Source organism: Aedes albopictus, chromosome 2 (assembly GCF_035046485.1).
Source record: "Aedes albopictus strain Foshan chromosome 2, AalbF5, whole genome shotgun sequence".
Taxonomy (NCBI): Eukaryota; Metazoa; Arthropoda; class Insecta; order Diptera; family Culicidae; genus Aedes; species Aedes albopictus.
Window position 1 is genome coordinate 329,265,692 of NC_085137.1, and position 15,345 is coordinate 329,281,036.

At 41.9% G+C, this 15,345-nt stretch overlaps 1 pseudogene; it reads left to right on the forward strand.

Annotated features, from left to right (window-relative positions):
• The first annotated feature begins 963 nt into the window (after positions 1 to 963).
• LOC134286704 (lipid storage droplets surface-binding protein 1-like) lies at positions 964 to 15,069 on the forward strand (annotated as a pseudogene).
• Positions 15,070 to 15,345: the final 276 nt, after the last annotated feature.

Consider the following 15,345-nt stretch of genomic DNA (forward strand, 5'->3'; position numbering starts at 1 on the left):
GAATGGAGGCGGCTACTATGTACAGCAGAGGCCACCCCGGCCTTAGCCTGACCGGTAAGGTAAGTAAGTCCAAATTATATAAGGGTCTAAATGTTTCCCTATAACTAAAGTTTCTTCCGAGGTTGATTGCTCAATCATCCCTGAGGTTGATCGTAGCTTGATTTCATATGGTGATTTCAATAGGGTCTTTTCATTCCTTCGGGTACGTATTACCAATTTTTATCAAACATTCGGGTGGTGAGTTGTCCTTAAAGTAATCGAATTAATATGGTCGTTGATCGCAAAAAAAAAAGAAACTAGAGAAGCATTCATCAATGGAAGTCCAATGCTCGGCATGAATGAACTCAGTGACAAAGCTCAGTAATAATATAAAAAGCAAACGAAGTTTTTTGGCTTCTAAATCTATGCTTCTGTGTCTAATTTTAGACTCATACAACTGTAAGACTGCTTCTTGACACCAGCGTCAGTATGGAACTCATTGGCTGACGCACTTTATGTATCGACAATTGCGTAATTTGAGGTCAGTTTATTTATGTCCTACAGTTACTGCCTACCATCTTATATATTAGAAATGGTCTGCTTGATTCATGTGTTCACCGTAGTGTATGGTATTCCATTCAAGAGCTTACGTCTTATCGACATTTTTCTGATTTCTTCAGATATCGATAAAATTAGAATGTAAGATACTATAATATCCACGTATTCAATACATGCGATTATATCCGATTTATTACTTACGCATTCGCATATTCTACGGTAATACTACACTATCTTAACCACCTTTCAACTTAGTCTGCTACCTCAAAGCCACAGCTCATCGATCGGATAGCCATGAAACGACAAGAACAGAAGTTCAGCATTGGAAACTGAAACCACCGCGATCGATTCGCGTCGACGAGGGAGGCGATTGATTTAGAGTGGGCTCATCCCAAAGTGCAGTCAACCGCTTTGTTATGGAGTGCGATGACGACGACCACGACGACGCGGCAGGTATGTCAGTAGGTATAAATTAAATGGGAGCCCATTAACGTGGCTCAAAATACCACATGTCAAAAAGTTCGATGGGCCCCTTTCTCATTTCGTTCTATATGACGCCACGATGCTCTGGTCAAATTTTCAGCTAAATCCGTTAACATTAGGGCGGTGCTAAACTTATTTGAAGTTTGTATGGGAGTTTATATGAAAAAAACATCGTTTTTAGCATTTTTCTCATGAGGGGCACTATTTTTACTTAAAACACATAACCGATTATATAGAGCTATAGTCTTACATGTGCTGAAATACTTTGTCGAAGACCACAAAGTCATCCGAAGCTTGTAAGAAAAGATATTACATGCAGACCATCTGGTGGTGCTTAACATTTAACATGTAAAGGAATAACAATAGCAATAAAATCTCATTGAATAGGCCCGTACTCTCTGGGCTATATCTTTTTTCGCAAGTGTCTGATTACATTGCCGTCTTCGGCAAAGTTTTTCGGCATATCCCAGGCTATATTTCTATAGGATCGATCACGTGTTTTAAGGAAAATTAGAGCCCCTCAGAAGAAAATTGCAAAAAACGATGTTTTCCCATATAAACTCCCATACAAACTAGAAACGAGTTTAGCACCGCTCCAATGTTAACGGATTTAGATGAAAATTTGACCAGAGCATTGTGGCGTCATATAGAACGAAATGAGAAGGGGGCCCATCGAACTTTTTGACATGTGGTTTTGCCATACAAGCTTGAGCCACCCTAGAGCCCATATTATTTACAAAGAAGGCACCGCACTGGAAGACTATCGTTTTGCTCACACCAGTAGGAAGGTAGGATAGGATAATTATTCACACCGCTAAAAGCAGCGGAAGTGCAGATAAAACGTAATGAGTTGGGCTGGCTGATGACGACGGACCACCGCCTGTTCGATATCGACAGAAGCCGCCTACGCTTTGAACTTCTGTTATCCTTGGCACAAGGCCAGCAGTAGGTACTCACTGGAGCAACTTCACTTTCATTCGGAATGTGATATTGTTGCACCTCGATCAGTGCCAACTATTTACGACGGATACACTACACTGAAATACAAATCAACCCAAATTTAAGTTGTTTTGACGCAATCCCGGTCTTCCGTGGAATAACTCAAATTTGCGCTAAACAGCGAAAGTGGTGAGTGAGTAGTTCTCGTTTGAGAGCGGCAAAAAAATTAACCCAGTGGTAAGTTATTTTCACCCAACGGAGGCCTCAAATGACGCAAATTTGGGTTAATTCAAGAAAACCCAAATTTGGCTTCTTCCACGGAAGAGCAGCGGATGCGTCGGTGCTTCTCTCTTTGTTTTCGACAACATTGCGGTGGGGCGAGGGAGAAAACAACCCAACTTTGAGTTAAAACTTTAAGCAGTTTAGCCAAATTTGAGTTTTTAAAACTTATTCTTTGGGTTATAATATTTTTCCGTGTACGGTTTGGATTTATGGGTTTTGAAAATAACCCACTATTTGCATTACACTGACAATGCGCGGATGGCCATAGTATTCATCGTAGGCGATCATCGATATTCTCGATCAGCCCAGATAGCTGTGTCGTGAACTGTGTAGTGTCGGGTTAGATCTAGGATGTGCCGAAAAACTTTGTCGAAGACGATGAACACATTCCATGCTTATTCATAATATGCTATAGACGAATTTCGCACCAACTCGTCTTCGGGGTTGGCAGCACCCCCTCAGAATGTTATGAAATTTTGTAGGTTTCAAGACTTTACCTTTTCAAGCAACTTTGCGTATTTTGTTTTCTCAAAATTAACCTAGACTAACATTTAAAAAGAGTTAAAGTTCTTTAACCGTTTTTTTTTTCACAAAAAATAACTCGAATATGATAAGATGTACAATAAAGTGATGTATGGGTGACATTTAGAAAATTGTCCAAGCTTTCATGAAAATATATTTTAAAAATTCTAAATACATTTTTACACGCTAAAAAATATATTTTTAAAATTAAAAGTCAATTTACAGAAAATGCCCACTTTTTTATGTTTTGAATTTTTTTTTCCAAGAAAGTCAATATTGTTGCCTAACTTTCCTCCATACATCACAAGATGGGCACTTTTAAGGAAAAAAAGTTTTTCTAACAAAAACTTTTTCATGTTAGTTTTTTTAGCGTGTTGCGCATTAGCCGTTTTTTTTTCACAAAAAATATAACTCGAATATGATAAGTTGTACAAAAAAGTGATGTATGGGGGACTTTTAGGGAATTGTCCAAGCTTTCAAGAAAACATATTTTAAAAATATAAAAAACATGTTTTACACGCTAAAAAATATCTTTTCAAAATTAAAAGCCAATTTACAGAAAAAGCCCACTTTTTTATGTTTTGATTTTTTTTTTCCCAAGAAAGACAATATAGTTGCCTAACTTTCCTCCATACATCACAAGATGGGCACTTTTAAGGAAAAAAAAAATTTCTAAAAAAAACTTTTTCATTTTATTTTTTTTTGCGTGTTGTGCATTAACTCGTACAGTAATGTATCCAGAATCCTAATGACAATCCATTAAAACTTAATGGGCTCAACTACTTTTTTAACATCTTAACGTGCTTGACATTGAAAACGTGCTTGATATTGGAAAGGGCTCAAGACAAATTTGCTTTTAGGGTTTTATATCAATGAAAACGCTTGTGTATTGATGAAATATGTACATATGTATATGTGTATTCAATTATTTTCTTTTCTACAATATATACATCCTTCTTTTATACATTCTATTGTAACGTTTTTTGAATATTAGATCTTTAGTCTATCTGAAACAAAGTAAACTTTTTTGGATTATCTTTTGAATTCGAAAACTTCTTCGCTTCAATTTGATTTTCAGAAATTGGCACAAATGAATGAAATTTTTGTGTACCAGGTATTGTTTTTACGTGACTGTATGTGTATAGTTCTTCAAGTTCATCCGTCATTTTTGAATATTGTTCATTTGAAATAAAGCAGAAATTCAATTTTGTTATATGTATATCTGACTGTTTAACTGCCCAGTCATACAGTTCTCGAGGAGTTGTGATTGTGTTTCCATAATCTCGAGCAAAACTTGCTCGTTTTGCCATTCGCTTGAGAGTACCTCCAATAGCGTCACATGTACCTTTGCCATGTGAAGTTGCGAAGAAGTGCCATTCTGTTTCAAATCCATAATTGGACCGAAAACTGCGCAAACTGGCAAATTTTTTTTTGTTCTTATAATAAGCTGCTGCTCCATCTGACATGAAAGTAATTTTTGAGAAATCAATCGATTGTTTAATGAAATCCAGCAGTTTTGATATAAATAACTGAACTGCTGTTGTATCGTGTGTAAGTACTTCAGATATTATTATAAAGCTCAAGATTTCCAACTTATTTTCTTTTCTGTAGTACACTTCAAAGGGGTGAATGGTAGCTTGAGAATTATTCCAATGGTAACCTTGAGCTGAATTTTGAATGATAAATGAATAATTTTCTGAAAAGTCACAAATTGTTAATACTTCACCCTGTTTAAGGGATTCTTTTTTATCCCGCAAAAATGAGGATTGTTCTTTATAAATGAAATCATGAGTTATAAGCTTATCAACTTTTTCTACAAAATACGGAACAAACTCGTCTATAGTCTTAGTAATAGTTTCCAAATTGCATCGATCAGTGGTTAGCCATTGTTGAAATAAAACCAATTCTTTATCATTCGCTTCTAATAATGATGTAAGTTCACTGGTTCTAGGCACACAATAATACAATTTCAGCAAACAGAATGCTGTTTTAAGCATTCAGATATCAAAACAAGCTGAGAAACAGGTTCTATTCCAGTTGGGATGTAACGCCAAGAAAAAGAAGGCACCCAATCAAACAAAGTTGTAATGCCCATTGAGTGTTATTAAATGGGTATAAGGATTCTTGATACATCCTGTACGAGTTAATGCGCAACACGCTAAAAAAAATAACATGTAAAAGTTTTTGTTAGAAAAACTTTTTTTCCTTAAAAGTGCCCATCTTGTGATGTATGGAGGAAAGTTAGGCAACAATATTGACTTTCTTGGAAAAAAAATTTCAAAACATGAAAAAGTGGGCATTTTGTGTAAATTGACTTTTAATTTTAAAAATATATTTTTTAGCGTGTAAAAATGTATTTAGAATTTTTAAAATATTTTTTCATGAAAGCTTGGACAATTCTCTAAAAGTCCCCCATACAACACTTTTCTATAGGTCTTGTCAATTTTGAGTTACATCGATTTTTAAAAATTTTTCGAAAAAAAGTTAGGCCCTCTTCAAATGTTACTCTTGAAAATTTTCGAAAATTTAAGTATGCAAAGTTGCTTATAAAAACCTAGTCTTTATGCCCACCAAGTTTCATTCGATTCTGAGAGGGTGTTGCCAACCACTGGTCGAGTTGGCGCGAAATTCGTCTATAGCATATAGCTATAGCTATAGCGTGGAGACAATGCCTGCCACAACAGCATGATTTTGTTGCTATTGTTATTCCTTTACATGCTAAAGCCCAGTTTCAAGTTTAAAAGGAATCGCTCAAGAAATTTCTTGACCGATTCCTGGCAGAAACTTTCTACAGTGACTGCCATTTGAATTGTCATTTCTAAAAACAAGCATGCAGTTTCAAGAAAATACCGTTTTTCACACACATTTGATCGCTTTGCGGTCTTTGGCAAAAAATTTCAGCACATACTAGACAAGAGGTTTTCAGATCGTGCTCCGCGGTGCATCGCGAAGCCTTGCCGGGTACATCGCCAGAGTTTTCTTGTGCTGTGAACATGCTACAAATTTTAAGAAAAATACTGAATAAATATTGTTTCTGCTTAGCTTAGCTTTTTTTTTCCTTCTAAACCATAGGGGGATAATCTGCTCAACAGACACCCTAACAGAAGGTTAGGGTAGTGTAGGTCTGAGGCCGTCTTCTACAACAAAAGTAAAAGCCGGGACTACTCTCTCCTCGTACCCACTAAACCATTCCTATGGTCGCCAAACCCTACGTCTCTCCGGAACCACCAAGAAGGTATTGCTTCAGAGAGGGGCTAGTGCACATCGCACCCTCAAGGTTAGCTGCGTAGCCTAGCAGCAACGAACATCGATGACTCGCTCTGGAGAGTCCATCACGGTAGCATGCTGGCGCTTAGCCAGTTTCCCGAGTGGTCCTCGCCACTCCCTTTGTCCTCGGAAGGCGGGCAGGGTCAACCCCGCCCGCGCCCTACTGCTGAGCGGACATCAAGAACTGATGCCCACGTGCAACCCGATCTGACCTGCCCGTAAGGAAGGGTATCACTACCCTTCAGGCCTTATCAGATGCACCCGTAGGTTGCAGACAGCAGGATCTCACCTACCCCGACCCTTGCCGGGGACCCCTTTCCAACCGCGGGCTCGGATCCAACCCAGTAGACCGACGCCACGACAGCAGCGCTACCGGGACTTCCTCTCCGCGGCCACTTAATCGCTGTAAGGGTCGATCTCGACCGCAGGGCACCGGTATGACCTACGAAGCCGCCTCCGAACCCCTGAACCACCTCTTGTACTGCATCTGGACTAGCCACTCTCCGAATCCACGCGCCACCTCCTCTGTAGTTCCCAGACGATATGGGTGATAGCCGTTGAAACGGCGTTCCAGCCAAACTCATCCCTACACATCCTCTGGACAAAGTTGTCCGGGTTTGTGTCCTCCCCGCATGTGGCAAGCATGCGGTCACGCATTGTGCGAAAACGCGGGCACATGAACAAAACGTGTTCCGCCGTTTCCTCTAAACCATTGCACGCTGGGCATTCGGGAGAATCCGCATACCCGAAACGGTGTACTGTCGGAAGCAACCATGACCTGTAAGGACCTGTGTCAGGTGGAATGTAACTTCCCCATGGCGCCTATTAATCCAACTATCTACCCTCGGTATCAACCTATGGGTCCACCTTCCTTTGGTGGAAGTGTCCCACGCGCGCTGCCATTTGACCATAGAGGCCATCCTGGCAGTCCTGCGTATGCCTCTTGTGCCGCGCATTTCGAAGCACTCCATGTCATCACTGATAAGAATGCTGATAGGCACCATACCAGTAATGACGCAGAGAGCGTCGTGTGACACGGTACGGTATGCGCTCGCAACCCTCAGGCACATAAGCCTGTAAGTACTTTCCAGCTTCCGTCGGTAGCATTTAGTACTTAGCGCGGTGCCCCACGCCGGGCCGCCATACCTGAGTATGGACGTAGCAACACTAGCCAGAAGCTTGCGCTTACTGGCGTACACCACAGAGCTATTGGACATCATCCGGGACAGTGCCGCAATAGCTGTGGAGGCTCTTTTACAGGCATAATCGACGTGGCTACCGAAGGTAAGCTTATCGTCGATCATCACGCCCAAGTGTTTGACGGAGCGCTTTGACAGGATAGTACACTCTCCTACACTGATCTCCGTCTGCTGCCCCGACTTCAGGTTGTTAACAACCGTCACCTCTGTCTTGTGGTGACTCACCACTGGTGAGCCAGCTCCAGTTTCCTGGACCGCATTCACGCCTCCACAACCTTGATCGAGTGGTTGGTAGTCAACTTTACCTCCTCGATCGTTTCACCGTAGACTTCCAGCGTAATGTCGTCGGCAAATCCGACAATCATCACTCCCACTGGATACTCTAACCTCAACACCTCGTCGTACATGATATTCCATAACACCGGACCCAGGATGGAACCTTGCGGGACTCCTGAGGTTATGTGAAAGCACTTCCGACCCACTTCCGTGTCGTAGACTAGTACACGATTCTGAAAGTAACTTCCGAGAATCTTGTACAGGTACTCCGGTATCCCCAGACGCAAGAGCGCATCGGCAATAGCAGACCAGCTGGCGCTATTAAACGCATTCCTTACATCCATAGTCACTACCGCGCAAAAGCGAATTCCCCTCCTCTTAGGCTCGAGTGCTTTCTCGGCGGTTTTTGTAACCGACAAGATAGCGTCTACGGTGGACCTCCCCTTCCGGAAGCCGTACTGGTTACTCGAAAGACCATTTTCGCCCTCGGTGAACCGCAACATTCTATTGAGGATGATCTTTTCGAGCACCTTCCCCGCCGTGTCAATCAAGCATATTGGTCTATATGCCGACGGGTCTCCGGGTGGTTTCCCCGCCTTTGGCAATAGTACCAGGCTCTGCCTCTTCCAAGCTTCTGGGAAAACTCCCTCGTCCAGGCATTTCTGCATAGCAGACCTGAACATCTCGGGAGCCTCTGCAATGGCTACTTTTAAGGCCAGGTTCGGAACTCCGTCCGGACCTGGGGCCTTACCTACGCTAAGGGACTTAGCTATCCCCGCAAGTTCCACATCGGTGACCCTCTCCTCATCGCCAGTCCCAGTCCCCGGCTGCCCTACGAAAGGAGGCCAAGGATTAGGATCATGACGCGGAAAAAGTCCTCCAATGATCCCCTCCAACATCTCTGGAGATTGCTCTGTAGGAGCCATCACACCTCTCGTCTTGGCCATAACGATCCTGTAGGCGTCACCCCACGGGTTCGTATTGGCACTCTGACAGAGACCCTCAAAGCAGGCCTTTTTGCTTGCTCTTATCTCGGTCTTAAGCGCGGCTTTTGCAGCGGCGAACACCACCCGCCGTTCGTTTCGCTCTTCCTCTGATCGTGCTCGCTGCATCCGCCGCCTAGCCCGTAGGCAGGCGCGGCGCAGGTCCGCAATCGCGTCGGTCCACCAGTAAGCCGGTGGCCTCCCATTTCTAGGGTGGACTCGCCTAGGCATGGTCGCATCACACGCACGTGAGAGCACCGCTACCAGCTCGTCGCCGTCTAAACCGATTAAGTTTAGCTCACGGCGGAGCGCCTCCCCAAATACCCCTTCGTCGAAGTATGATGTCTTCCACCTGCGAGGGCTTGGCCTTGGCCTAGCCGCCTCTTCTTCTATCCGCTGTCTGCTGTTATTGTAGTCGATACTGTAGCGAACCGCCAGGTGGTCGCTGTGAGTGTAGCCATCATCTACTCTCCAGTTCGAACTACTTGTTAGGCCAGGACTACAAAAGGTCACGTCAATAATTGACTCCGCTCCGTTTCGACTAAAGGTACTCTTGGTACCGACATTAGCCAAGTCGACATCTAAGATGGCCAGTGTTTCTAGCAAGATCTGACCCCGCTGGTTCGTGAAACGGCTTCCCCATTCCACGGCCCAGGCATTAAAGTCGCCCGCTATTACCACCGGCCTTCGCCCTGTTAGCACGGTCGTTAAGCGGTCCATCATTTGCGTGAACTGCTCGATCGGCCACCGCGGAGGCGCATAACAGCTACAGAAGAAGACCCCGTTTACTTTGGCGACCACGAAGCCCTCATAGGTAGCCGACACCAACTCCTGGATGGGGTATTTACCCGTCGTCCATATCGCCGCCATTTTTCTGGTCCCATCCGCGACCCAGTTGCCGTTGCCGGCGAGTACTCGGTATGGGTCCGATATGATGGCGATATCCGTCTTCCATTCAGAAACCGCTTAGCTTAGCTTATCTTAGCTTAGCTTAGACTGACTGCACATATCTATGGTTGCTACTCCGTGATTGACTCGAACCAATGACAGTTGCACAATGAATCAACTGAATAATTGACTGGGAGTGGTCAACATTCTCACTGTGCATGCTTCAGAGGCTCTCTTTAACAGTACAATAACGGCGCCGGCCACGTCCTTGCAGTCAGGTTGGAAGAGTGAAGGAATGTTAATACAGTCCAGATTCGCTGGTTGGGTCACGACTGCGCCCCGATTAGCGAATCGTGTTCGTTCGTTGGGGCAACTGACAACTGATCAAAATGCTCTAGACACACGCAAGTATACACGTTCTGTATACAGGAGCTGTGATGCGACGGCGGTCAGACGTCAAACTCGTTTTGACATCTATTTTGACATTGACAGTGCTTTTTAGTTGGGTTTTGCCCCAACCAGTGAACATTCAACCATCGAGACAGCCCATCTAACGAGCTCTCAACGAACGGATCGTCACTGTAGCAACCTTTGTTATGTGAAAGTTGGCGTTTAACGCACGTCTCCACCAAAGGCTGCAGGAAGGAGTGATTGTTAGTAGGGCGAGGTATCGTTGGGTCAGGATTCACTTGGATAAGTAATATGACCTTTTGAAGTTGCAGTATGTCGTGCAGACTGCAGTGATGTTGTTCGCATCACGCGGAAAGCAAATAACCAACCACCCTCGTCAGGTGGTTGCTCAATATTTAACTTAGATAATTAATACATAGATATGCGAGGGGCTGACACTCGCGGGGATGAAATTTTCCTGGCTTGGAATGAGCGTGTATGGCAAAGGATGATGAGAATTATTTGAGAGTGACAAGAATGAGTAGGATGGCAGAGGATGACGAGAATCATGAGAAGATGAAAAAAAATTAGATTGGAATGAAACGGAATGAAATTTTTTACGAGTGATGAGAACTGTCAAAAGTTGTTTTGTTTGGGCTGCGCAGCGCCAAAATTCGGGCCTCCCGCGGATGGAGTCCAATCGTAATTCGGTAGTAGATTTTACCACAAGGAGTAATGGATTGGATTGACGGAGGATTCCTTGCGTCCGGCCGAAGCTCATCGAAGGGCCCCTGTACAATAAGGATACTTTTATATGTAAGACCTTGGATTCTGTCAAACAGACGGTTCCCTTAATGTATCTTCCTCCGCAGATGATAGAACACCAAGGAATACATGTCGGATCTCCTGGTAAACCAGTGTTGAGCCGAGCCAACTCGATGAAAGACCTCGGCTATGTGGTGCTGGAGTCCTGAGTATCGAACTTGTAACAGGTCGCCTGGGTGAGGTCCACAATATGTGCGACAAATACCTCCCGCCGGAGACTGCACCGATTTTCTCAACCCCACCCAACAGCAGTCAGACGACACCCACAAAATGCCATCCAAACCATTCACCGCGGCATACAGATATCCCGTAAGCTGACCCGTCGATTGACGTTCCGGACCCGCTAGAAGCTGACCTCCCTCAAGAAGCAAAGTACCGATGTCGTATACGTGGTGTTGAACGCTGCTGATCTGATAGCTATCAATCCACGGCTAGCCATGCAGAAGGATGTCCAACTGTGGCAGCGCCGACGAACCAGGAAACCAAGCAAATCAGACGCTCGAACAGTTGGTGATCCTGTTGACGCGAGAGTCCGTCCGAAAAATGATTCACTTGATTGACTTCAACGCCGGAGTAGTACCAAGGTGGCCAAGACGATTCGTTTGCAGCCCTGCGAGCTGCTACATGATGTTTGCTACCGATCGACTGAACCCATACCGAACGACAATAACGGATTGGCGGGACGAATTGAGATATTTCTACATGTTTTTTTGTCGATGATTTAACCTTTTCAATATTAATATTTAACCTAGGTGAAGAGCATCTGGTGTAGTGATTCAAACACGTGACAATTACGCCGAGGACCTGGGATTCGAATCCAGCTCCCAACATACTAACAAAAAGTGAGTTCTTTCGAAAGGCAAGTGATACCATGCATGGGTATTGAGATGAACTAGCCTCAGGTTAAAAATCTCGTTAATAAAGACAAACAAATGGCCTACAATGCAGCCGTTGGATGCCAAAAAAGATTTTTTGCTTGAGCTGCAACTTACTGAATCATTCTTGTTCACGTTCCTTTCCTCCTTTGAATGTATTTGATATGTTCGAATCCGTAACCTGTTGTAATTTGCCGGCGTTAACTAGATTACCAACGATTTACGTTCAAAAGTGGATTCGTGAATATTTCAAAGTAATAATTTATTACTCATAAATAGTGACTTTCTATTGGTACTCGTTTTGCGCGTCACCAAGCAACTAAAGAGGACTTAGTGAACCTTCTAAACTCTCAGTTCTAAACTACAAGTTCTGACTAGTTTCAAGCATAATAGCAAGATATTATATCTAATAAACTAATTAAGCCCAGTTTCGTGTTCCGCTCAAGCAACTTCTTGACCGATTCCTGGCAGAAACTTTCTACGGAGAATCCCGTTTTAATTGTCATTTCTTCGCAACTGCGTACTGCGATCGAAGAATTAATATTTCTTTAGCGATTCAGGCAAGGAATTTCCCATGCACCAAGATAGGCTGAGAAATTCCTTCTGAACTGCAAACAGCTCTTTAATACATCAAAGCAATATTGACCTTTTATTAAGTACTCGTATTGTGCGCCAAGAGGACTTGGTAAGTTCTGACTAATTGTAGTTTAGTTGCAAGAAAATCAAATGAACTATTGAATACTGCAAAGCAATAGTGACCTATTTTACTCGTATGTGCGTCATCTAGCAATTTAAGAGGACTTAGTGAACCTTATGAACGGCAAATTTAGACTAGTTGCAAGAATATCTCGTAGCCTATTAAATAGTAGAAAGCTATTTCGCATTGTGGATCACCTAGCAATATAAGAGGACTTGGTGAACCTTCTAGATTACAAGTTCTATAACTAGTTGCAAGAATAAATAATAAACTATTGTATACTGCAAATCAACAGTGACCTACTTTGAAGTGCTTGTATGTGCGTCACCGAGCAAATTTAAGAGAACTTAGTGAACCTTATGAACGTCAAATTTAGACTAGTTGCAAGAATATCTTGTAGCATACTTAACAGTTCAAAGCAATTTAGGATTATGAATCACCAGGCAATATGGACTTAGTGAACCTTCTCAATTACACTACTCGTATTGTGTGTCACCATGCACTTTAAGAGGACTTAGTGAACCTCCTAAACTACAAGTTCTGACTAGTTGCAAGCTAGTGCAGGTGACTAGTCATCTAGCAATATGAGAGGACTTAGTGAACCTACTGAATTACAAGTTCTAACTAGTTGTAAGAATAAGTTTTCATTTTGCATATTGCAAAGCAGCAGTGGCCTTTTTTGAAGTACTCGTTGTGCAACACCTGTAAGAGGATTTAGTAAACCTTCTAAACTACAAGTTCTGATTTGTTGCAAGCAAAAATATCTAATAAACTAATGAATACACCAAAGCAGTAGTGACCTCTAATTAAGTACTCGTATTGTGCATCACCAAGCAATTTGAGAGGACTTAGTGAACCTTCTAAACGGCAAATTCAGGAAAGTTGCAAGAATACTGTATCTCGTAGACTACTAAATAGTTCGAAGCAATTTCGTATTGTGGGTCACCTAGCAATATGAGAGGACTTGGTAAACCTTCTTAATTACAAGTTCTGACTTGTAGTTTAGTTGCTAGAATATCAAATGAACAACTGAATACTGCAAAGTAATAGTTACCACTTAGTGAACCTTGTAAACGGGTAATTTAGATTAATTGCGAGAATATCTCGTAGCCTACTAAATAATTTAAAGCCATTTACAATTATGGATCACCGGCAATATGAGAGGACTTGGTGAACCTTCTAAATTACAATACTCGTATTATGCGTCACTTTGCACTTTAAGAGGATTTGGGGAACCTTCAACTACAATATGAGCAATATTGAGGACTTGGTAAACCTTCTTGATTACAAGTTCTGACTTTTAGTTGCAAGAAAATCAAATGAACTACTGAATACTGCAAAGCAATAGTGACCTAGTTTACTCGTATGTGCGTCACCTAGCAATTTAAGGGGACTTAGTGAACTTATGAATGGCAAATTTAGACTAGTTGCAAGAATATCTCGTAGCCTACTAAATAGTACAAAGCTATTTCGCATTGTGGATCACCTAGCAATACAATACCCCGAACAGACATGTGATACGAGTGTGATTCCTGTACAACGGTACGCAGTGTCAAGAAAATTCTAACAAGACTGACTTGAACTGAGAGAATTTGCAGTATGGCACTCATTTCAAGCGCAATTGTACAGTGATTCTTGTATCACATGTGTGTCATAAGTATAGGAGGATTTGGTGAACCTTCTTGATTGCATGTGCTGTAACTAGTTGCAAGAATAACTAATAAACTATTGTTTACTGCAAATTAACAGTGTCCTACTTTGAGGTTGAGGTGCTCGTATGTGCGTCACCAAGCAAATTTAAGAGAACTTAGTGAACCTTATGAACGTCAAATTTAGACTAGTTGCAAGAATTTGTAGCATACTAAACAGTATAAAGCAATTTAGGATTATGAATCACCAGGCAATATGGACTTATTGAACCTTCTCAATTACACTACTCGTATTGTGTGTCACCATGCACTTTAAGAGGACTTAGTGAACCTCCTAAACTACAAGTTCTGACTAGTTGCAAGCTAGTGCAGGTGACTAGTCACCTAGCAATATGAGAGGACTTAGTGAACCTACTGAATTACAAGTTCTAACTAGTTGCAAGAATAACTCTTCATTTTGCATACTGGAAAGCAACAGTGGCCTTTTATGAAGTACTTGTATGTGCAACACAAGAGGACTTAGTAAACCTTCTAAACTACAAGTTCTGATTAGTTGCAAGCAAAAATATCTAATAAACTAATGAATACACCAAAGCAATAGTCTCTAATTAAGTACTCGTATTGTGCATCACCAAGCAATTTGAGAGGACTTAGTGAACCTTCTAAACGGCAAATTCAGGCAAGTTGCAAGAATATCTCGTAGCCTACTAAAAAACCTCAATTACAATACTCGTATTGTGCGTCACCTTGCACTTTAAGAGGATTTAGTGAACCTTCTAAACTACAAGTTCCGACTAGTTGCAAGCTAGTGCAGATGACTAGTCACCTAGCAATATGAAAGGACTTGATAAACCTTCTTAATTACAAGTTCTGTTTTGTAGTTTAGTTGCAAGAAAATCAAATGAACTACTGAATACTGCAAAGTAATAGTTACCACTTAGTGAACCTTATGAGCGGGAAATTTAGATTATTGCAAGAATATCTCGTTGCCTACTAAATAATTTAAAGCCATTTACAATTATAGATCACCGGCAATATGAGAGGACTTGGTGAACCTTCTAAATTACAATACTCGTATTGTGCGTCACTTTGCACTTTAAGAGGATTTAGGGAACCTTCAACTACAATATGAGCAATATTGAGGACTTGGTAAACCTTCTTAATTACAAGTTCTGACTTTTAGTTGCAAGAATATCAAATGAACTATTGTATACTGCAAAGCAATAGTGACCTATTTTACTCGTATGTGCGTCACCTAGCAATGAACCTTATGAACGGCATACTAGTTGCAAGAATATCTCGTAGCCTACTAAATAGTTCAAAGCTATTTCAAATTGTGGATCACCTATTAATATGAGAGGACTTGGTGAACCATCTTAATTACAATTTCTATAACTAGTTGCAAGAATAACTCATAAACTATTGTATACTGCAAAGCAACAGTGACCTTCATTGAAGTACTCGTATTGTGCGTCACATAGCAATTTAAGAAGACTTAGTGAACCTTCAAAACTACAATTCAGTAATAAATTT